The sequence below is a fragment of the Drosophila mojavensis genome, unplaced genomic scaffold (assembly GCF_018153725.1).
Source record: "Drosophila mojavensis isolate 15081-1352.22 unplaced genomic scaffold, ASM1815372v1 contig_136, whole genome shotgun sequence".
In the NCBI taxonomy this organism is placed as follows: Eukaryota; Metazoa; Arthropoda; class Insecta; order Diptera; family Drosophilidae; genus Drosophila; species Drosophila mojavensis.
This window is the reverse complement of record NW_025318667.1, coordinates 4,275,333-4,299,496: the sequence shown is the minus strand read 5'-3', so window position 1 is coordinate 4,299,496 and position 24,164 is coordinate 4,275,333. Positions and strand designations below refer to the sequence as shown.

The 24,164-nt window shown below is 39.3% G+C and overlaps 1 long non-coding RNA gene across 2 annotated transcripts; it reads left to right on the top strand.

Annotated features, from left to right (window-relative positions):
* The first annotated feature begins 17 nt into the window (after positions 1-17).
* On the top strand, positions 18-23,918 carry LOC122757866. 2 transcript variants are annotated; one of them, XR_006358039.1, is made up of 2 exons: positions 18-300; positions 23,858-23,918. It is a non-coding gene; the product is annotated as an uncharacterized LOC122757866 (long non-coding RNA). The 2 variants fall into 2 exon arrangements; XR_006358038.1 differs by lacking the exon at positions 18-300 and adding an exon at positions 19,735-20,303.
* The last annotated feature ends 246 nt before the right edge of the window (positions 23,919-24,164 follow it).

The following is a 24,164-nucleotide window of genomic DNA, read 5'->3' as shown; positions in this document are numbered from 1 at the left end:
CAAAAAACTTGCCAAAACTAAGAAGAAAAATATAAAATTTTAAATAAAAGAAAATTTTAAACAAAAAAAAAGTAAACAAATAAAAAACTTTTCATCCAACAAAGACAAAAGCGAGCTATAAGAATTTACACGGAAAGCAGAGAGATTGACTAAGGAGCGAAAGTGAGAGCTAACTAGAAAGAGACAACTAGCGAGTAAGCCGAGTGAGACAGCGAGACAGAGACAGAGAAAGAGCAAAGAAGCGAGCGATAAGTGATATTTTAAACCACAAAATATCAGTTAAGGACAACAATTTATAAGGTAAGTAAATGATGAAATGTATATTGCATATATAGGTATTTATTGTCTTATATTAATACATATAAATATTCTGAGAGTATGTGAGATTTTGCTTCCCATTAAACCTCGATTTTTTGTCAAAACTAAAAATTTTAACCGATTTTTTTCTTAGAAATATCTGGCATCAATTGGTTCAATATAGTTCCTTATTGTTAAACTGATTTGCATAAGAGTTAACTATAGCTCAATAGGTCTCATACTAACTTATACAACATAAACTCGTCTAAGAGCTATAGAGCTCTTATTCTATATAATGTCAGTTTGGCTTAAATTTCGAGAATTTCAAAAAATATATACAAATGAAAAAAAAAGTATATGAAAATCGTATAAATCGTACAATACTATCTATAGAATCTGAAGACTCTAGCGCCAAACACATCCGATATAACTGAATAACTGCTACACTCTTCAGATTTTAATAGTTATCAATCAAATCGTTATCGATTAGTCGATAACAAACTAGATCTGCTCAAGCTATAAAGGGAGAAATTTCATGACTCTAGCTTAACGAGACGGAAGGGAAGGGTTAGACGGGCAGGCGGACACACGGACAGATAAGCAGACGGACAGACAGAAAAACAGTTGGACAGACGGACGGACATACGAAAAGTTAGATATAAGCATGACGAACTGACAGACACGACTAGAACGACTTGGCTCGATGTGCTGATAATGAATATACCAAACCCCCTTCGGCAGTAATACACAGTAACCAATATAACCTAAAGCCAAGTTGACATATTTTCAATCTGTCCATCTTGATTGTCAGTATAGACTAGAGTAAATTCCATGGCGAACTCTATCTAGACTCTATGCGGATTTCAAATTCCCAAATTTCTAGACTGAAAGCTAGATTGCCAAACATTGACATGGATAAACACACACGCAAATAAAAGAGCCAATAAATTTTCATTTGGGGGATATACAATGATTAGAGATAGATTAAATATTTGGCACTCGGCTCGCACTCTGCAGCTGTGAAAAGCTTTGCAGTGATGGGCTGACAGGACAAAGGGTTCAATTGCATTTGCTCCTCTGTCAATCACTCTGTCTCTCTCTCTCTCTCTCTCACTGTATCTCACTTGCTCTCTCTGTTAGCTCTGTCTCTCTCATTGAATGCCATCTAGCCATCACAGTCGCACACACAGCACGCAGCATTCGGCTATTGTTGGCATATTTACACTTCAGCTCATTCAGGGAAGCAATTTATGCATTAATTGTAATCGTCGATTGCATTGTTCATCATGATGAATTTGCTGGAGCCTGGGGTAGGCCTTGGCACGGTACCTTCTCGGTCCCAAATGGGCCCAACCCACACGAATAGTGTAAATCAAATATTCCCTTCAATATTGTGCAATACAATGCAATTTGATCGATTTTCGAATGGCTGGCGAAATAATTGAGTGACATTTGCTAAAAATAATGCAATTATCGGTAATTTGTAATTTCGCTGCGGTGCCTAATGGACGTATTACCCATTCACTAAATCAATTATTAACGCAATTGCCAAGCTCCAATTCGATTTAATTGCAGACGAGAGCTATCTAGTTGTCGAGCTAATAATATAATCATTTTTTACCTCTAATGAACCGGTTCAATCGAACTTTCGGTGTGATTATCGTCCTTAAATCTAAATTTGTTATTTAAACACAAAGTTCTTTCATCGATAACTTATGTATGTAGACTGAACTAGTTCAATTGGGCAGTGCACTTGTCGGGCGTTCTAAAAATATATTTTATTTCTTGTTTAAAGAACCAAATACTCAAGATTTAAACCGGTTCAATGAGAATGGGTTCGCTAGGCTGTATTAAAACGGATCCGGTTTCTTTTGTAAGCAATTTTAATACTAAATTGACCAGAGAGTCTTGAGCTAGGACTAGACCAGTTGAAGTGGACAATGAACCAGATTGAGGTTGCGTTTGTGTGCCTTCTAAAAACATATTTTATTTCTTGTTTAATGAATCAATTAGTCAATCCTAAGTTTTGTAACTGAGCTAAATCGAATGAGCTTGGCTAATGAACTGGCTCGATGAGGAAGAGTTTAGTAGGTTATACTGAGCCAGATCTATTATCTTTTGTAAGCCAGATGATACTAGATTGATGACTCAATTGCCCAGATTGCTTCAGTAGATTTGGATTATATGCGAAAGTTGATAGAGTTCTGCTCCAATGTGATTCAACTGAAGTTTTTCTATGCCTCACAAGCAATCCTATCTATGTGTTACCTTGCTGAACCAGTTCGCTGAGATTCTAATCGTTCCTTTTTCAGTTACTCATGCGAACTAATGCGAAGAATGCCTATATCTAATATGAAGCTAGCTTACATACATTGTAATTCAGATAAGTCACTCAGCTGCGGTTCAGTTCAGTTCGGTTCCATTCGGTTTGCTTCGGCTGTATTACATAATAGGAAATTGAATTCGTCAGATCCTGAGACACTTACAATGAAACGGTTTAATAACACTAGCTATAGTAGCTTCAATTTGTATATATGACCTAACCGGTTCGCTTCATCCCGGTTCAGTTAGTAATGATTGTTGAGTGCAACAGAAAAGTGTTTTCCTTCTGGCCACAAAACGATTTAACGGGCAACGCCTAAAAGCAGGCAGCATACATATTTCATCAGAGGAACAAACCGAACCAAAAAGGCAGATAAAGAGTGAGAGCGTGTTAGAGGTAGAGAAGACAGGGCGGAAGTCACATACAAAGAGAGAAAGAGGGAGAGAGAGAGAGAGAGAGAGGGAGAGGGAGAGAGGGAGAGGGAGAGCCTGCAAGGCAAACAAAATCAATTATTTAAATGTAGCTTGGGTAAAGTTCAGAGTTCAATGCAATGCATTGCAGCCATTTCGACTTTGGTCAAGTTGAGCAACAAACAGAACAGTTCAACCCAGCCACGCCCCCAACACACACCGCCCCCATCCTCCCAGGCGCCCACAGCATTTGGGCGCGTGCTGGCATTAAATTAAAAATGAAATGAAATGCGATTTCTCAGCTCTTCAGGAACAGCAACGGCAACAGCAACAGAAATTTATATATATAGAGAGATATTATATATGTATTATGTACATATTATATATATTTATATGATATATGCAGCTGCCCCTATTTGTGGCACGCTATATACTGGCAGGCGCTTCGTTGCAGCATCCAAAAAACTGCACACAACGAAGTTGCCAGAGCAACGGCGCCTGCTCTTTTGTTACAAAACTTTATATAAATCTTGTCTTTGTGTGCGTGTGCAAGTGTGTGTAACTGTGTGCACACACACAGGGATACACAGCGTAAGTGGCTGAAAGCTCTAGCAGTTTCCTTGCGACTCTAGCGCTCTGCCTCCAATTGCACATAGTGTTAACTGCCTACAATAGACAGCTGCAATCAAGGCAGTCATCATCATCAGCAGCAGCAGCAATCTGCACCACCCTGCACCACTCTGCCCCACTCTGCACCACTTACTCATGCACTCACTTTGGGCTCCTTGAAAACTCTGCTCCAGCTTAACTTGAACCTGTTGGAAAATATAAATTTCACAGCAAATTAAAATGACTTCCCAAATTTGTATCTTAAAGATACAAATTCAGCTTAATTAAAAGTTTCCGACGTTTTCATCACTGCCAAATATCTATAGCTAAGCGAACTTTGAGTATGTGCCCAGCGGTAATTAGCCCAGGTAAAAGCGGATTACAGAAAAGTATCTTAAAGATACAAAGCGGACGCACATGTAGCGCAAAGATGCTTAAAGTATCTAGATGCATGTGTCCACCTAGCCGGGCGACTGCATGGCACGAAGCATAAGCAGCTTTGCCAGCTAAGGATATTAACTATCTGTGAGCTACTATTTGAATCACAAATAAGCAACAAATGTTTCATTGGCATAGCAAAGCGTAGCAAAAGTATCTCAATGTGCGCACACTGAATTCCAAGTATCTGCTGAGGCAACTTTTACTAGTTCAGCAACATTGAAATGTATCTCAAAGTAAGCAATAATCTACAGAGCATCTCAAAGATATTTAAGCTTGGAACAAGGAGATTTATGTAAATGTGTGTCAATGCTGTCCTAAGCTAGTTTATCTCAAAGATTCACAGTCAGTTATATCGATAATATAGTAACATTAGAAGCTGTCTTACATCTATCAGAAATATACGGACTATCGATAACTTGTCATGTCTATAATTGCTTAGTAGTTATAGCTGATTAATAACGTATCGAAAGTTTGATAAACTATAATCTTCTTTGCTCTATCGAATTATATCAATAGCTTACCGTAATACTCTTTTAAATTCATCGAATAGGTATCGACTTGATATCGATATTGATTGTACAAAGTCTGTCTATAGTTCTCTCAACTCTATCGAATAGGTATATCTAATCAATAGATTGTCGTATCACTAACTCCGTTGTATCTATCAAATAGATATAGTCTATCTATATCATATATGGTCTCATATATCTATAACTTTTGTAGCTCTATTGGTTAGTTGCAGCTGATCCAGAGTTTATCGTATTACTCATTTACATGTATCGAAATTTAATCGAAATATTTACGTTATATCGATATTGATTGCTCTAAAACTATCTGTAGTTCTCTCAACTCTGTCGAATAGCTATAGTTAACCCATCATAATTATCGAATAAGTACAGTCTATCGCATATCGATCGAGACATATCGATAGAGTAAGATGTCTATCAAGCTTAATGTATCTATAAGATAGTTAGCCCATCGATAGTTCATGGAATTTTTTACTCATATCTCGCTGAGCTATCGATAGTTGATTGTATCTCTAACCTATTTAGCTGCTATGTTTAAGCTCTATCTATCTATAAGTCAATTAAGTGTAATATAGCCTAGATACGTACATCTTATTGATAGTTTATCCTAACGATAACATTGTTAAGGCAGAGATATGTTGAATTGATGAATACTTCGATAATCGTTTCAATATGCCCATTGCCTCCATCAGTTCCATTAGCGTCTAAGTGAAGTGCTTAAACCAATAAATATGTCAACTAAATACTACTCCACAGAGTTTCTTCCTCTTTATCGCAGCAAATGGCCTTAAATTATTATCTGGGCAAAGACGTTCGCACAAATGGAAAATCGCATCTAGATTTGCTTTTCAGAAAGCATTTGCTTTGCAGCTGAGTGTTTGTTCGCTCTCTGTGTGGGTGTGCGTACGTGTGTGTGGTTGTGTGTGTGTATGTGAGTGTGTTTCCATATATGTGTGTGTGTGTTTTCCAGCAGCTTTTCATTCAGCATTTGTGTAAAGTTGGGAAATGCTTTAGATGAAGAAAGACAGAAATTGTTGCCTGCATCGTTTTCCGGGTGGTTGGGCGGTGGCTTGGGTGGTGGCTGCCGTGGGGTGGTTGTGCTGTAAATGTTATTATGAACTTTTCTTCCTTTGCCGCTACTGCTGCTGCTTTTTCTTCTCAGCGTTTTCTTGACAAGCGTCGAGCAAACAGAATTAAGCTCGTGCATAAGAAATTGAATTTGAAAAAGAGTTATTTAATTTTTTTCCCATTTAATTTTCTTTTTTTTCGGTTTTGTTCCTTTGTTTTCCCTCATTATTTGTCTCTTTTTGGGAGCTTATTTATATATATTTTTTGCCCGCCTCTTTCGTTACTTTTCCGGCCCTCTCATCGAAATAACTGCCATTGAAATTTAATGAGTTTCTGTCCGAGAGCCCAAATTGCATTTCCTCAAATGAAAATGCCTCATTTAAGTCGAGGCGAATTCATTTTCGAGTTTATTATTTTCATGTTCCTTTTGCTTTCATTTCCCTTTGTATTCTATTGACTTTTATTTCACATTTTTACTTGAGCGAGGCAAAAACTTTTCTGCCCGAAATTTGGTGCTTTAACAACTTGAGAATTCCAAATGGAACGTAAAAAACTTGAAAGAACTCGCAAAACTTGGTCTGATTGTTTGTCTTTCAATAATTTTGAATGTTTATATGTTGGACTCTGTCTTGAATGGCAGTATATAGCTACATATTGAGAGGGCCAGAGCGTAGCTAACTTTCTTGTGTATATTCGTCTGATGTTTGATATATATTTAATCTATAATTTAACAGAGTTTTCGACAAAGTTACTTGAATACTTATTATGCGCGTGCATGCAGAGCATATTAGTTTTTCTGTCATCTCTATATAGCCAATAATATGTCAGTCTAAAGGCACTTATTTAGCTTTATTTTATATCATATATCTTGATATATATTATCTTAGGATCAATGATCTAAGAATGCATCGATGATTTAGTTTGGAAATCGGAACGAGAATTATATGGACCTTAATTATACCCTGAACCCATTGAAAATGGGAAATCAGGGTATAAAGGTTTTGTGAAAAAGTATGTAACGGGCAGAAGGAGGCAGACCCCATAAAGTGTATATATTCTTGATCAGTTGAGTCGATATAGCCCTGTCCGTTTGCCCATCCGTCCGTCCGTATCAGTGCGTCGATCTCAGAACTTATAAGAGCTAGAAAGCTGTAATTTGGCATGCATACTCGTGTATACCATACGCAGTGTGAGTTTGCTTTATTTTTTCGATAAATCATCCGATAACTTTTTTATCGACAATAATCGAAAAATTGATTTTGTTTCTTCAGCCTAATTTTAACACTTTTACACCTAGAGACTTCAGATTTACTGTGTATATAAAGTTGATCGATACGAAGATTACCACGTCCCCTTCGCCCCCAATTTGTAAAAAACGCATTTCAAGTACTATCAGATAAGAGGGTTCAGGGTATCTTCTAGTCTCGACTGGAGCCTTCTTACTTGTTTTCAGTTAATATTTGTTAGCTTTAAAGCTGTATAGTTATATCGCTATATAGCAGCTTACGAAAGACTAACTTGAGTTCTTGAAACGTTCTTGATTATAGGACCGATTAGTAATGATAGTACGTTCGATAACACTATTCCAGTGCTCATTTAAACTATCGATAACAGGCAGTAATCGGAAAAATCATATCATATAGCATAGCTGATGCCATTGCCATTTGATATTAATAAAATTGATATGCGTTTCAAACATTTGCTAAATCAGGCTAAAAGTAATTACTTTAAATCACACAACGCTCACACACACACACAAACACACATAGTGAATAGCTATAATTGCAAATTTTTATTGGTTTTGCGATTGAAATTGAATTTCATTTTGATTATTTGCATTTGATTGCGTTTGGGATTTGGCCATTTCACTAATACTCGAAGAGACGCGCACATGTGGCCGGGGCATCCATCAAATGCACTCAAATCGAGCCACATCGAATGGGGCCACCACCACGCCCACTTCCGACCGCCTCGCCGGCTTCTGGCCGCAAACAAAACTTTCTCTCTCTCTCTTCCTCTCACTCTCCTCTTTTTCTTCTGCTTCTTTTTGTGAATCCACAGACAAAAATAATATTGGAAATTGGAAATTGGATATTGGGATATTGCATTTCACATTCCGCACTTGATTCGATGATATATATCTCTATATATGTTATAGTTATATAGATATATACATGTATATACATATATAAATTTGTTGGCAAATTGGGCTTTCCTTTTGAAGTTTTCTATTCATTTTGGCCGGCAAATGAAAATCAATATGACGCATGCGCTCGCAATGCTCCAACGTTTTCCCAATCCTCAATCAGATGGGTGTGCGTGTGTGTGCATGTGTGTGTTCCGGAGACACACAATTATATGATACAACGGATATGATTGGAATGCCAATGCAGACTTTTACACAAACTGCAATCACGATTGCGCCACTCAATTTCAACATATGTTTAATTGGTAGAGAATATGTTAAACTCATGCTGTAAAGCTTGAGAGATCGCATGTGCTTCAAGATATTACAAAATGTCAAATAGAAGACCCATCAGATTGTTCTAGACTATGTTAAACAACATCTGTTAAGTTAAGCCACTGTGCGTTAACAGACAATTTATAGAGAGTTCCTAGATTTCATGACGATGTTAACCAGATTGTGTTAAGTACATACTTTATGAGTAGACTATATGTTAAGTCAGAGATGTTAGCCTGAGGCTGTTGAACGATTCGAGCTCTGAATATGCTAAACCAGAAAACATAATCCGCTGTCTGACTTAGAAGAGATCCTTAAATTAGATATGCCACTCTCTCTCTCCCCCTATTTCTCACATTTTAAGTCCGCAGCCAAAGGATATGACTGGAATATATTTCTACATTGTTTTCCGTTTATTTCCCTCGTTGCTTTTAATTGTCAGCTCGTTTGCTTGGCAACCTGATTGAATTGCCTTTCACGTCCACTCGAGGCGGCTAATGCTCGCAATGAGTCAAGAAAGGCGAAACAAAACCAATTGCAAAAGCAAAAGAAAAATAAACTTTTTTAATTAATTATTTAGCACTTCATCTGCTCTGAAAACTTTGCAAAAAGTTTCCAAAAAGAGAAATTTTCAACGATTTTCCGACTTTGTAAAACACTTTAATGCTCGATGTTCTTTAATTTCGAGTGCATTTAGCAAGGTTTCGTCTTGTATTGGGTATTTATTCTATTGAGCATATATAAAGAAGAGTATAGTATATGAAAAGGAATATATATGTATATAGCTGACATTTTAGTTGGAGTAGAGGTAGTATAACTATACATGATAAAGGAATTAGCATTGTACACATCTATATATAGAATAGAATAGAGTTCGTATAGGAATATTATAAATGTATGTATATCGAGACATATCTATCGCACAATAGAGAAGTATAGTGGTATCTATAGGTACTGGCATCGGAATACTGGTTTTTGGAGATCTATAATAGTAGCTTATACAATAATACAGAACCATCAGTAAAATCTATATATAGAAACGTAGTTTAAATTGTAATATATATATATATATTCAATACATATTCAACATATCTATATATCATTCTCACATAGGAGATCTATGTATAGAGATATAAGTGAAACATGGATATATATTCAACATATGAAATTAATTCCTAGTTCTATATATAATTCTCACATAGCAGATCTATGTATAGAGATATAAGAGAAACACGGATCAAAGCAAGACCTTTACCATGCAGAACATATTTTGTTCAATCTCTTTGCTATCTATCGATACCATACCAGGTTGACCATATGCAGGCTCCATGGCACTGCTGCTGTTATATACATATTGCAAGGGGTCTACTTTCATGTCTACTTTCCCTATTTTTGTTTTGTTTTTTGTTCCCTTAGAGTCTATGTACCGTACCTAGGTACTTTTTTTTATACCGGACCAGTACATGACGTTGCCGACAGTTGGAGTTACATGGCATACGATATTCTAAGCCGAATTTGTGAATTGTGCCGCCTGGTGCTGCCCCTGTCAGCGCTCAGTCCCTGGGCCCTTTTCCCACACACCTCTGGCACGTGCCCCGCCCACTGACCGTGCACTTTTTGTTGGCCAAGGGGCTGTTGTGGCTGCAGTCCGGATGCTCTGTCCATTTCAATTAACGTGCGCTGCCCGCTCTCGAGTGCTGCTTGAATTTTGAATTTTTGCAGCCATTGTTGTTGGGCTCTCGTTGTTCACGATGTTGTTGTTTGTCAGTTTATACATTTTTGATGTTTATAAAAAACGAGCGAGAGCGAGAGAGGGGCAGAGGGGGAGAGAGGCTGAGCGAGAGCGGGCAGCAGAAGCAGAGCAAAGCAAAGCCAAAGCATTGACTCGGTCTTTCAGCTGACTGAATGCACTACCGTCGTCCTCAATCGAAGCGCGGCACAGAAAAACAAAACAATCCGTCCTAAGAGCTTAGAAAAAATCAGAAAGCAGAGCTTTAGTAACCATATAATACTCGCTCGAGGCAGCATAGCAAAAAAAGGAAATGATTTGGGTTCACTTTGAGCGAATTTCAAATGAAATTTGCCAGCCAAGCAAGAGTTATGCTACTTTCGATAGTTTCATTTAAGCGATAGTTGAAGCTAACGATAATATACAGTTGTCCAAAAATTTGGTAAAATATGCCATGAATCCATGAAATCTGTGAAGATAGTTGAAAAATGTTTAGTAAACTGCAGCTGAGCTATAAAGATGAAACCGAGTCAAGCTAGGCTAAAACTTATGCTTAATGAATGTCTTATATGATAGTGCAGAATGATCTTCTATATATAATGGCATAAGTGTTGGTTTACTATAAAATTAAAAAATATGGCCACATCTCAAACGTTTTTCTGGTTGCAATGAATTTTTTATACTATAGCACCTATACGGTTAGCTCTAGATTTAAATGCCTGGGTCTGTCGAATATGTAGGGCTGCCAGATGGGTTCGTCGAATATGGACCGCTCTGTAGATCTATCTAATCTAAAGATCCACTGAGTGATGCGGCTATATCTGACTATAAATGCACACATACGTATATTTGATATGAGAAAAACTATTTTGTAGGTCCTCTAATCACAAGTCTCTTAGGCCATTGCAGCAAACCAATATGCTCGTATTTCTCATTTGTGAGCGAGCATTGAAAAAAAAAAAAAAAAAAAAGTCTTTGGCTAATGCCACTGGCAGCAGCTTTAGCTGTGGATTTGCATGTTGCTGTTTGTACTCCGTCTCCTGCTCCTCCTTCAACCGCTGCTGCTGCTACTGCTGCTGCTGATGGTGGTTGTAAGGGCTGGTGGTTGGGCGGGTTGTTGGTGGTTATGTGGCTGCACTTTGGGTCCAGTGGTTGCTGTCGCGCAGGTAATGAAAGTTGCCAGTTTGGCTGGGCTTTCGGTGGTGCCACCGCCGCCGCCGCCGTCGTTGTCGCCGCCGCTGCGACTGCTGGATGCTGTTTTGGGTGGTTTGGGTAGTTTGGGTGGCTTGGCTGGCTGGCCTGGGTGGGTTGGCTGTTTGTTAAAAAACTTGTTTTCATTGCATCAAAAGTGCACTTCAATTGCATTTAATTAAATAAAAGCAAAAGCTGAAAAAACCCTTTCGCTACAACTCAAATAGAACACACACATTCCTGCTTCTTCTTCTTTCATTTAATTCATTTTTGTTTGTTTCGTTTTGCAACACTGAAACTTTTAGCTAATCAAAGAAGGCTATAGAACAACTTGTGCAAAGCAACAAATATTCTGAGTATACAAGTTTGAAATACAAAGTGCAAAGAAAGCAGGTAGAATGAGCTCGACTTGATTATACCCTATACGCAGTATAGAGTATATATTAGCTGAGCTGCTCATGTAAGGGACTGATGAGTGGGTGCACATTTTCAAAAATTAAACCCGACTCGAAAATATGCTTAGCATGCTGAAGATATCCTTAAATACTTCGAGCTCAATACAAGCAGAAAAACAAAACCAATATACTCATTTCACTTTGGTGAATAAGTATAAAAAGCAAATACAAGCTCGAAGTATTTTTAATGCTAAGCTAAGTTTTCATAGAGTTGGCTTACTTGGATTATATTTTCTTTATCCTTTAATACTTGACTTAAGGAATGCTTTCATTGAACGTTTAAAGCTCACAGTATTCATATAGGGTATGCTCATTGTCACGTATTCCTATGCAGTAAAGGTATTCCTCTACAATAAACTCCAGATGCTTATTTGGTATTGACATATAAATTACTCTGTACTAAATGAGGTACATAAGAAAGTGTAATACAACTTTTACTCAGTCTGTACCTATGTTCATATAGCTGAGCTATTTTAGAAGATACCCTGTACTGAAATGATTCCTAGGGTATCAAATTGATGTTCATACTCAAACTCTGCTTTCTTGACTCATTAGGCAAGAATTGCTCAGAGGGCGGTGTTCTAGTGGAAAATACCCTGTGGAAAATTATGATCAACCAAAGATGAATAACTTTTATCAAAGCATCTCAAAGGCACTAAATAATTCTAAAAAATTATTATGCTTTAGATACGTTTAGAGTCTTCTCGTTTGGGTTATACTCTGTAGACAGCTTTCAATGGTATCTTGAGAATATAAAAATCATTAACTTATATGACAATTTCATATTGAACTATGTTGAAGATAGTTTAGAACTCTATGCAGATCGGATAATCTGTCTGCCTTAAATCTATCGTGCATTGCCAAAAAATCCAACAATTTTAAATGTAACTTCATGTATATCTCTACCTAAATATGTTCTACTTGATTATTCGCTTTAAAGTTCACTTTAAGGGTGCAACAACCCTTTAGTCTTGTTTGTTTCTCGCTTCTTCTTCTTCTTCTTCACCTAGAACAACTTTGTCAAAATAACTTATCCAAAACTTTGTTCGAATAAGCTAAACTCTTGAGCGCTGTCTCCTGCCCCCCTCCCCCCCTCACTTGTGTCACTAAAAATAACCTTCTTTAAATAGTTGCCAACACCCGAAATTCCCAAAATGTTCTCGCCCAACCCTCGCGACGTTCAATAAATGTTAATGTGCAATTTTTGAAGTTATTTCTGCTGATGGCAGGTACATTCTATGGATCTCTGTGTGTGTGTGTGTGTACATACACATATTACTATCACTGATGTCGCCATCTACACACACACACGCACACATACACGTGCTGCAATTTATGAAAGCCGAAAAAGAAGCGCAAAAAAAACATGAAAAAGCATTTTATGAGCTAACGAAATAACAAAAGCCGGTTCCATGTACGAATGTGTGCATGTGTGTGTGTGCTTGTGCTGTGGAGCTTACACACACATACACACACACACACACAGGCGCACCCTGCCGGCTGCCACGTTGACAGCACATAAAAATGCAATGAGGCAACTTTTTTTTAGCTTTGCTCCATGTTGTTGTTCGCTCGTTGTTATTGTGGTTGTTGTTGTTATTATTGTTGTTACTGTTGTTGTTGTTGTTGTTGTTGTTGTTATTGTTGTTGCTCCTTTTTTGCTTTCTGCCGCAAATTCAATTTCCGCACATTGTGCGCAGCTCCCCAAAACGAAAAGCCAAGCAGAAAAACTTTCAACCCACCCGCAGCTTCAGTCCACCCAAACCACCCAGCCACACACAGTTGACTGCTCTCTCTCTCTCTCTCTCACTCACTCTCTCTGTCAGTGACATGCGCAGCTCTCTCGCACTCGCTCTCTCTCTCTCTCTCTATGAGCTTTGCTTCCTGGCCAGGATGCGAGCGAAATTGTGTGGCGCGTGGATTGCGCAATCTATGGAAATCAAAACAACGCCCCACAAATACACATACACACATGTACACACACACACACACACACACACATGGAGAGAACATGAATGAAACGAAGAGCGAGCAGCCATGGGCGTGGACAGGAGTGGGGAGGGGTGTGTGTGTGTGGGGCTGCCCGCATAGACAAGTTGGCCACCGGCCGGCAGACGCTTTGCCAACAGCCAAAGCAAAACAGCTCCCACTCCCCACACGCCACGCCTCCTCACCACCCACAAGCCGTTACTTTTTTTTTTTGCCTCAGCTTGGGTTGCTCTGCCAGGCTTTTATGCTGTACATAGGATTGTGTCAGAGTTCAATATCCTGCATGGACACAGTGCCTGCAGGTGGTGCACTGAACGTTTGGCCAGGTGAGCTGCATTGAATCTATGTATACATCATATGTGTGTATGTAATATGTGTATATGTAATAGATAGATGTGTTTGTGTACGTGTATGTATTTATGATCTCCAATAAAATAAAGATGTATAAAGAGAGAGAGAGAGAGAGAGAGAGATAGAGATGGAGATGGAGCTCATGAGAGTGTGACAAAGCAATAGAAACTGGAAATTCACTCTCTCTCGCCATCTCTCTCTCTCACACTTTCATTTTCTGCCTCGTCTTTTCTATCTCTCATATTAAAGATATTCATTATTTAGTGAGTATTTTTTTTATCACAATTATCAGTTATGATCAATAAGAGTAGAAAGAGAGAGAGAGAGAGAAAGCGCGAGCTTTGAAGCTTTTGCATACATACATATCAAAGTACGTGAATGTGAATTGACGATCATCACACAAGTGAAGAGATAAGCGAGCATTGAAACTACCATATCAATCTTTATTTTCCTCTTTTTCGCTCTCGTTCTCCACTCTCTCTCTCTGTCTCCCTGTTTTCATTCACTTTGTATCTTTCTTTCTCCATATCTCTATTTTTGCATATTTATCTATCAGCCCTCTTTCTACCTCTCCCCTCTCTTCCCTCTCTTCATCAATTCACTTTCATTTCTCTCCCCCCATTCTCCTCTCTCTCACCTAGATCGTTTCGATAATCAAGCTGAAGCTCAGCTTAAAGCTTTAAAGCTTTAAATATTGACATTTTTGAGCTCAGCTTTTCATATCAGCTGATAATCGTATGCCAGCAATACCTGATCTATCTTATACTTTAGTTTGATTCTCCCGTTGAGCTAAGAAATACTAGAATCTTTTTCTATCAGAGTATGATTTTTCCAGTTCGACTTTCATTTTGAATGTCTCAAATGAGTCACTAATTAGGCGCTTTCGATAGATCCAGTTAAGTGTTGGGTGTCTATAATTATGCAACGGCTCTGCCTCACCTTTTGTAACGTCTCATTTAGCACACGGACAACCCTTGGCCGGATCGAAGCAGATAGATACACGAGGCAAGACGCGGCTAGGCAAAGCGAGGGTTGTTTCCTAGCCCTATTGTTCAGCTGGCAGGCTTCACTGTACGCACATGTAACAGCTGAGCGGCTACCTCTAACTACTGGGCTACGGTCCTTTCGGACGTGGTCCATTGCTGATTGGCTGGATTGTTCATGTGGCTGGCATTTCGATTGATATCAATTCAATGCCTCTGCCTCTACCTGAACGCCCTATGCAATTTTTGAGTGCATTGAACTCTGGTCTAACGAGATGAAATGAGGGGGAGACATGCTCGGCGTCTGTCTGGGAGAGAGAGAGAGAGAGAGAGAGAGAGATTGAGGAAATGAGAGCGAGAGTGAGAGGGGGAGAGAGAGAGAGTAGCTAGGCAACATTCATAGCGAAATTCGCGAAAAATGGGGCGCAAACTAATTTGCCATCAAAGGCAACTGCGAACAATTGCCAGAGGCGTCAGGCCTTAGCATGGCATGGGGGAGGGCTTGTTTGTTTAGCCAGTCGAATTCTTTAAATAACAACGAATGCTTGGCTATGTACGTAGTATTACGCTGCTGATTACAAGCTAGAAATATGATAGAAAATATTAGTTATTCCATTTTCTATAACTAAATCTCAGCTGCTCTTGAAGTTATCGATAACATTTAAATGTACAAATATTGCATAATATTTGCCATATTAAAGCAAGCTGCATTTGATCTTGATCGTGAACTACATAATTCTCAAATTTGCCCTGACTTCAGTTTGGCCTTGGCTTCACAGCAGATTCAGCTCAACTCAACCCCTGCTCAAGTACGTCTCTGTTCTCAGCTAACATTTCATTACAATATATTGGCAAACCCTAGTGCAAAATGTCAATAAGTCGATGTTCAACTAGAGATTTGACAGCTGTCATCCACGCTAGCTAGCTATCGAACTGGAGGTGGTGCTGGTGGTTCAACGTACGGTGGTGAAAAGAAAAAAAAAGTGTTACATTTTCCTATTTTGTCTACTTTCAAATGCAAATTGATTTGTTCTGGTCGACGTTCTCCAACGGCAACAAAAAACGAGTTACGCTGACAAACGGGTTTTGCAACACTGTTTTCCACTTACGATCCTTTCTTGATACCTTGCAGTTGCTGGCTGTGCTGAAATGTGGTAGATAGGTGTGAGAGACGATCGTTGGCCTGATCTTCTAAATATCGTTCGTTAGGAAGTCGATAGATGTATCGATGTTTACTTGCCTCTGTTTGTCTGTCCGTCCGATCTTGACAGCTATTAGACCACAGAGTATATAGATTGTTCCATTGCCTTTTTCATTTATAGAACAAGTTTATTTCTTTATAATCGATAGCTCAAATCGATTCATTTTGATATCCCCTCTTGGAAAACTCAATCTTCATAAACTGTGAGTAAGGGTATTTCCTAGTCTGGCATATCCGAACCACAGCATGCCTACTTGTACGCTTTTGTTTTTGTCGCTGTCAAAACTTGAAAAACATTTTGGCATTTGACACACACACGCACACACACACACGCACATTCATGTGTGAAAGTCGGAGAAATGTTTGGAAAATGAAGACATATGGTCATATTTGTCGGGAACACAGCAAAACAAAGCAGAAAAAAAAGAAAGGAAAAAGCTGAAGGGGTTGCTGCCTGCCTCAAGGCAAGTTCCTGAACCTGTTTTGCCCATTGTTTTTCCCTGCTTCCAAAACATTTGACCATTTCCATAGGATTTCGGTCGTGTAATATGGGAAATTCGAGCATGTAAATAGTAGCTTAGACAGCATTTGCATTAGGGGTATTCCAGTGCAGCTAAGAATCTTATAAAACCTATCAGATAAATGTAAAGTTTTCCTATATAAGGCCAAAATTCGATAAATCACATATTAAGGAAAACTATTTGCTTGGATCAAAGACTCGACTTACTTTAGATAGAATCACAGACAAAACAACAACAGCTTCTATTAGAATGGAGCTCTGTGAATGCTTTTCACAGCTATGAAGTGCCCTTGATTGTGTCAACAAATGCTTGAGGCCCTATACTCAGGCCCGACTTGTTAAGGATACGCAAGTATTTCAATATCTTTTATCTTTGGAGTTCACACTTTATGAATGCTTATTTCGCACACGAGCTTTCAATGGCAAGCCCAGGCCAACTCCACCCAACCACTTGACACTCCCATGCTCAAAGCCCCCGTCGGAACCACCCCAAAAACAACAACAACAGCAACAAAAACAGAAGAAAAAAAAAATATCACAAAAATTAAACGAATTGGGTCAAAAGATAAGCGGAATTATCTTGAAGAGCCTATGCGAAAAATGAGAAACACTTTCGAAATGCAAGGAAGGGGGGCGGGGGGGTGCTGGGCAGTGGACATGGGCGTGGGAGTGTGGCAGTGACAAAGACAGAGACAGAGCAAGAAATGCTAAAAAAGAATCAAATGCAAACGGTTGCCACTCCAGATGTTGAGCAACCACCCAAACCACCCGACGTAGCCGAAACCACCAACTGATGTTTAGCTTGACTGCGTTCAGTTGACAGTTCCCCTTGTGTGTGCTGCCGCTGCTTCTTGCTGCTCTTTGCTCTCTTCTTCTTCTTCCAATGCTTCTTCTTCTACTGCTTCTACTTGTACATCTAGTACTCCCCCTCAGGCTACTTTCTGCTCCAGCAAAATTTTTTTGCTGCTCATCTTCTCTGTTGTCAACCCAAAACGTTGAAATTTCATTATTTATCATAAGGAAGCTGTGTGTGTCTGTGTGTGCATGTGTGTGTATGTGTGTGTGGCTCTCAGATTAATAGACTGCTGCTGCAAGGTGCCTGCTCTCAGTTTTCTCTCAGCATAAAGCACAGACAACCGGCTGCCGGCATAATAGACGCGTGCGCTCTCGCTCTCATTGCTGTGCTCTCCCTCTCTCTCTCTCTCTCTCTCTCTCTCTTTCTGTCTCTATCTATCACTCTCGCCTGCACAGTCTCTATACTGCTTGCTCCACGTATCCTTATTGCGTGTTATGCCCGCGCTTGGGAGGGGTTGTGTTTTGCGGCAATGCCTAAATTCTCTCATTTCTCTTTGTCCAAAAGCTTTTATCCAGAAATCATTTGGGTTTTTCATATAAATATATATATATATATACATATATACATATATATCTATATACATATTTATATAAATATATCTATTTATATATACTTATATATAAACTTGTCTGCGGAATTTCGTACTTAGCTTGAGTGCTAGCAATTATCCTTCAGTTTATTCCATGAAATTTTATTAAAAAATTTCAGTTTACTCTGCTCTCAGACTCTATTCAGATCTTAAAATTATGGATTATTCAACTTATGAAGTCCAGTTTGTTAATTATCATACTCTTGTTACTATACCCATAATCTATGTCCCTAAGCATTTATATATGATGCATGATATAGGGATGTATATGTAAAGATCTTATTGATAGTTATAAAATACAATTATAATGATATTAAATTTTTGTCCTTTTAATACACAAGTAAATATGTTTTTAAGCCATTCTAAGCAAGCTAATAGAGAAATGACGAAGGAAATATGGAAAATTTGAAGAGGTATAATTTTAATATTTCATAGACAGTCGAGTCTCGATAATTCGTACGCCGCTAAATCGCGATAAATAAAAAAAAATTCGATCCCCTTAAAAGAAATTCGTTTTTAATAATTCTCGATAATTTGAATTTTAGTGTAAATCGACATCAATCTGATCCCCGTGCCTTTTCGAATTATCGGGATTCTACTGTATATAGTATCGAAGTTATTATTATTACTAGATAATGAATCAAATGAAATACCATGAATTTTCTTTTTCAACTTAAGATCCTAGCAGTTCTTCTCAAATATCTTCTATTCAGCTATACATATATCAACAGCATACGATCTCTTAGGAATAAAAATGTATATGAGTAGATCAATTAAGTTGATAATATGCTAAATGCTGTTTACACATTCAGGTGGAGTGTGGCATTTAGAGAGTTTCTTCTACATGATGAACGCCAGATGGTACTTAATCTGCTTTGCATATCAAAGCACACACACATACACACACATAGGTGGATGTCACATTGCATATACATGTAAATATGCAAATACACATATACATGCATACACACACATAGATGTAAAGTATGTACATATGTATACACTTGCATAGCCTGCATATGACACAGTCGCCACCCCGTCCCACAACCACCCACTCTGACAAGCTCGCTCTCACCTCTCGCTCTCCCTCTCTCCCACTCGCTTCCTTCCTCTGTATCCCTGGAGAGCAGAAAAAGTCCGATACTCGTGTGTGAGCGTGCGAGCGAGGCCGCATGCCTTTCGCTATAGCCTGCTCGCTCGCGCAAAAGGGTGTGTGCCAGCCGGCCGGCGATTCATTGCGCGCCGGTGCAAGCGAGACGGCGCATGCAAAAGCAGCGCGACGGGTGGTTGCTCGCTCGCACTCGCACTCGTTTTGGCCTCTGGTCTCTGGCTCTCTCGCCGTGAGCGTGGTGTGGGGCGTCGTTAAAGGATACACTGGATACGGAGTCGCGACCGGCGGCGCCTGCTTTCTGTTCAGTCGTACGTGTTCGTTCGTTGCTTTCGTTCGGTTTTGATTCCATTCGGTTGTGTTTCTCATTCGAGAACATTCATTTATAATTTTTTGACTCCTCTGCACCAGTTTTTGTGTTGTATTCAGTTACAAATTTGTTGTGTTCTACGTTTTTTCCAACTAATAAAAAAAAAAAAAAAACAACAACAACAACAAACAGAAACACAACTGCAACTGCAACAACAACCACAGCAACAACAACAACAACTGTAACTGCAACGGCAATAACTCTGTGCAAGACTCTCTTCTGTGCAATATACCAGATGATATATATTTAGGTATATATATATATATATATATATATATCAATTTATATATATATACTAACTATCGCTACTATCGTTTCGTTACGTTTCGCTTTAAACACTCGTGTCGGGCAAACATAAATTGCAATACGTTCAACTCGATTGACGAAAGCCGAGCTAACTGTAAAGCAACAACAACAGCAGCAGCGGCAACAACAACAACAACAACAACGCATCGATTGTGTTCCTAGTCAAATTTGTTCCATTTTTTTTCGCTTTTTGTTACACTGTGCAAAAGCCAAGCCAAGCTAAGCAAAGCAAACGCAGCAACAATACCAATAACAACAACAACAACTACAGCTAAAACTCAAGCAACAACAACAGCAGCGTGCGACAGAGCGAGATAGCTGTTGCCAACGCAGCATTTGAGTGAGCGAGCGCGAGCAAGCATTTTGCAATCAATAGAGCCAAAAAAAAGAAGAAATTTTTTTTTCTTGCTGCTTCTTCGTTCATATATATATATCGAAGTATATATATATATGTTTTTGCTATCTATATATTTTTTTTTGCGACGTGTCTGTGTTGACTTTATCGTATTGCACAAATCTGTAAGTATATAACAGTTATAACAGTGCTTAATGTCTACTGTTTTTTTTTCTGTGCTTTTTTTTCATGTGCTTCGTCTACATTTTTTTGTCATGTGTAAATAAAAAATTGTATATCACTGCCATGTTGATATCATCATATGCGATCATATAATATGTGTTTATCACAATACTACTGCTGTTGACAGTGTTGGAAATGCATGGAATGATACGATCATCGTCAATGTGTGGACAAAAATTATAATCAGATTGTGAAAGGAAGAGTGCTAGAAATGGGGAGCGAGAGGGAGGGAGAGAGAGAGAGAGAGAGAGAGAGAGAGAGAGAGAGAGAGAGAGAGAGAGAGAGAGAGAGATAGAGAGAGAAGTGAGCAGACAGAGAGAGAGAGAGAGGGTGAGAGAGAGAGAGAGAGAGAATGAAAGATATAGCTAAGTGAAAAGAGACTGAGCATGAAGTTTGTCTCTTTTCCGGTCTTTGATTCTTCCTTATACTGTTGTCGTCCCTCTCTCTCTATCTCTTCTCAAATTAATCTCAACTTTTATCTTTACTTCTAATCCTACTTTTATTCTTCCCTTTCTGTTCAATTATTGCTGCGATTCTTGTTCCGAAGAATTGTCATTTTTAATCTGAGGACCGTCTATTACTCTCTCTTTTTCTCACTCCCTCTTTCTCTTTCTCTCTCTCCCTCTCTATTACTTTGTCGTCATGTTTGCTTAGCGGAGAGAAATGACGCTCCTTACTATTGTAAGGAATACAGAAAATTCTCTCTGTCTCTGACTGTGGCTTTCTTCCATTTTCTCTCTCTCTCTCTCTTTTAAATTGTTCACTATTTCCTACTCTTTCCCAGTTCCTTTCCTCTACTGCTCAACTTCTCTGTCCTTTCTATTTATATCTTTTTTCGTCTCTCACTTGCTCCTCTTGTATAATATTTTCTCTGTGTCTTTCTGTCTCTGTCTATCCCACACATTTTTATTTTACCCTTTCTCTCTCTCTTTTTACTCTACTCTGTTCTTGGTCTCAGAGGAGGACTCTGTCTCTTTCTTACGCTCTTACTTTTTCTCTCTCTCTTCCCTATCTCTCGCTTTCTCTTTCCCAATCTCTCCACTCTCTTTCTCTCTCTTATTCCCTCGCCCTTTGGCACTCTCTCTCTCTCTGTTACCCCTATCCCCATTTCTATTTCGATCCCTCACTCTTTTTGCTCTCTCTCCCTCTTTCTCTCTCTTTCTCTCTCCCTCTCTCTCACCGTCCGTACAGCTTCCTTCGTCAATATTTCAATCTTTATCCGTTTCTCCAACTCTTCTCCTCGTTTGTCCAGCTGTCTTTACCATGTCTTCCCTCATGCTCTCTCATGCCTCTCCATCTATCTCCATTCCTTTCTCCCCCTAATGCCATCTCTTGCCTGCTTGGCACCCTTGGCCTCGCGAAGACATGCCCTGACCCACCTCAAGGTGCTGAACGACACACATTTTAAATGAGGTCACAGATATCGGCGCAAAAGTGTCAATTACACATTTTTTTTCCTTCTTCCTTCTTTCTTTTCATATTCACAGCTCATTCACACACACACACACGCATACATACAGAGCGAGACACGTACGCAGTGTCGTTGTCTTTGGCAGGGTCGCTGGCCGTTGGGGGTTGCCAGCTGAAGGAGTTGGCGACTGGGCTTGGTGGCTGCTGAGATGCAGCTCGCTTTATGCAGCCATATTGCAGCGCACAGTTAAGCTATGTGTGCGTGTGTGTGTGTGTGTGTGTGCTTCCTCTTTGCTGCGTCCCTGTGACCACTTTGTGGATTTTCTTTGTTTTGAGCTTGTCTCCTGTTTTCGTGGCTTTGACTTTGATTTGGTTTTTTTGCTCTTGCTTCATTGTGCCTGCACTTCAAGTGTGTGCAAGTGTGTGTGCGTGTGAGTGTGGGTGTATGCGTGTGTGTATTTTTGTCTGTCTTTTGCGTTAGCCTTATCAAGTTTCTTGTTGTTGTTGTTATTGCTGTTGTCCTGTCGGCCTATTCAGGCCCTTGGCGTTGAGTTCATTGAACGCAACAGCTGTTTCTAGCGCGTGCCACATGCCACATGCAACAGCGGATAGCAACCACAAAACAGCAATTCAACGATCTGCTGCCTTCCAGAGCGAAACTAGACAAGCCCAACAACAACTACAACAACATGATTATGAGAAACAGCCCAAAAACACTGGCCGCAACGCGACGAGTTCATTGACCCAGCCACAGCCAGGCGAAAATCCGCTACGAGCTCTAAGCCGCACACAGCCTGTGTCCCATGTCCTCTGTCCTGCGTCCTGTGTCCTATGGCCTGTGTATCCTGTGTCCTGCGTCCTGTCGCCCTGTCGTCCGGGGTACGCGACGTGCCGCTTCGTTTGTTTGTTTGTTTTTCGCGTCAGGTTTTTACCCTATTTTCAATGCGGTCCCTTTCTATGCACATTTCTAAGCCTCACACGCAACCCAACAAGGATCTACACAGAAAAGGGAGTCCTTTTTCCTGCCACTGCCCTAGCGCGCGCTCTCTCTCTCTCTCTCTCTATCTAATGCGCCTGCTCTCTCTGTCTCTCTCTTTCTCGCTCTCCCTCTTGCTCTCTTTGCTTCGCTCTGTGCCTGTGTCTAGGTTTCCACCCCTCAATGTGCTTCCAATTGGACCAGCAACGCGAGGCGCACCATTCCAATTGGACTCGAATGCAGACCTTTTAGAGTAATACTTTGTCAGTTTCCATGAGGGCAAAGTTGATTTGATTTATGATTTCGTTTGCAAAATGTTTCCTATACAACCTATTTTACCACAAAGCTTCACGACTGTTCCGACTCCTGATATCCTCAATGTGTCTGGACTCCAAGCTGAGTTTGTCAAAACTTGAAATTTCCCATTTCAATTTATCATTGTTTTCGGCTTTTCCTTACCAATTTTGCTTCAGCTTGATACTAGATCTATATTTTAAACATATTATTTTTTAATAATGATATTGGAAGCATATTCTAAGCATTCCAAGTTTTTCGAGTTTTTGACTGAACTCCGCATGGGTTTCTAATCAGGAATGCTTGAAGCTGCCTTTTGGTTCTTCAAGTTCGTTCATTGTGGAGGAACACAAAAGCTGGCGCTAAAGTGCACGTGTGCTCGATGGCTGGAGTGCTTGCATGCTGTGGTGCGAGTCACCATAAGCCGCAGGGACACTCATACACACAGAGAGTGAGTGAGACAGAGAGAGAGAAAAACAATTTAATTAAATTCCAAGCCATTAGGCAAAGTTTTTTTTTGCTGACAAAAAACAAATGTGGAAAAAATAAGAGCAATAAGCAGAAACTTGATAAAGAGATTTAAGGCTTTTGGCAATTGACAAAGGCTAGGGCAAAGGGTTGCTATAGGCTCTACATATCCGAAAAAAAAAAATTTGAAAATACAAACTCAATGAGCATTAGCTAAATGCTTTTGCTTTGTGCTTTTGGGGGGTGACTTCAGTGGGCCGTGCAACGTGCTTAGCCAAGGGCGTTTTGTGCTGAACTTATCCTTTTCATTATTGCATTTCTCTAATTCACGATTCCTTTCGTTTGCAGATTGAGTACGAAACGAGCGAGCAATCGAACAGCTAATTATCATTTATCAGACACGTTCTGGGAACAGGAGAAGGAAGCGATTCGATAGGAAAGATTTTTTAAACTGCAACCGAAGCAAAGCGCAAAAACCAAACACCACCAAACAAAACCAACAAAACAAACTATTAACATAATAATAATAATAAAAAAACCAAGAAGAAAAATAAGAAGAAGAATATAACGAATAATCATATTTAATCGTATATACAACATTATTATAAATACATATACCATATTATATATGTATAAACACAACTAAGTTCCATAC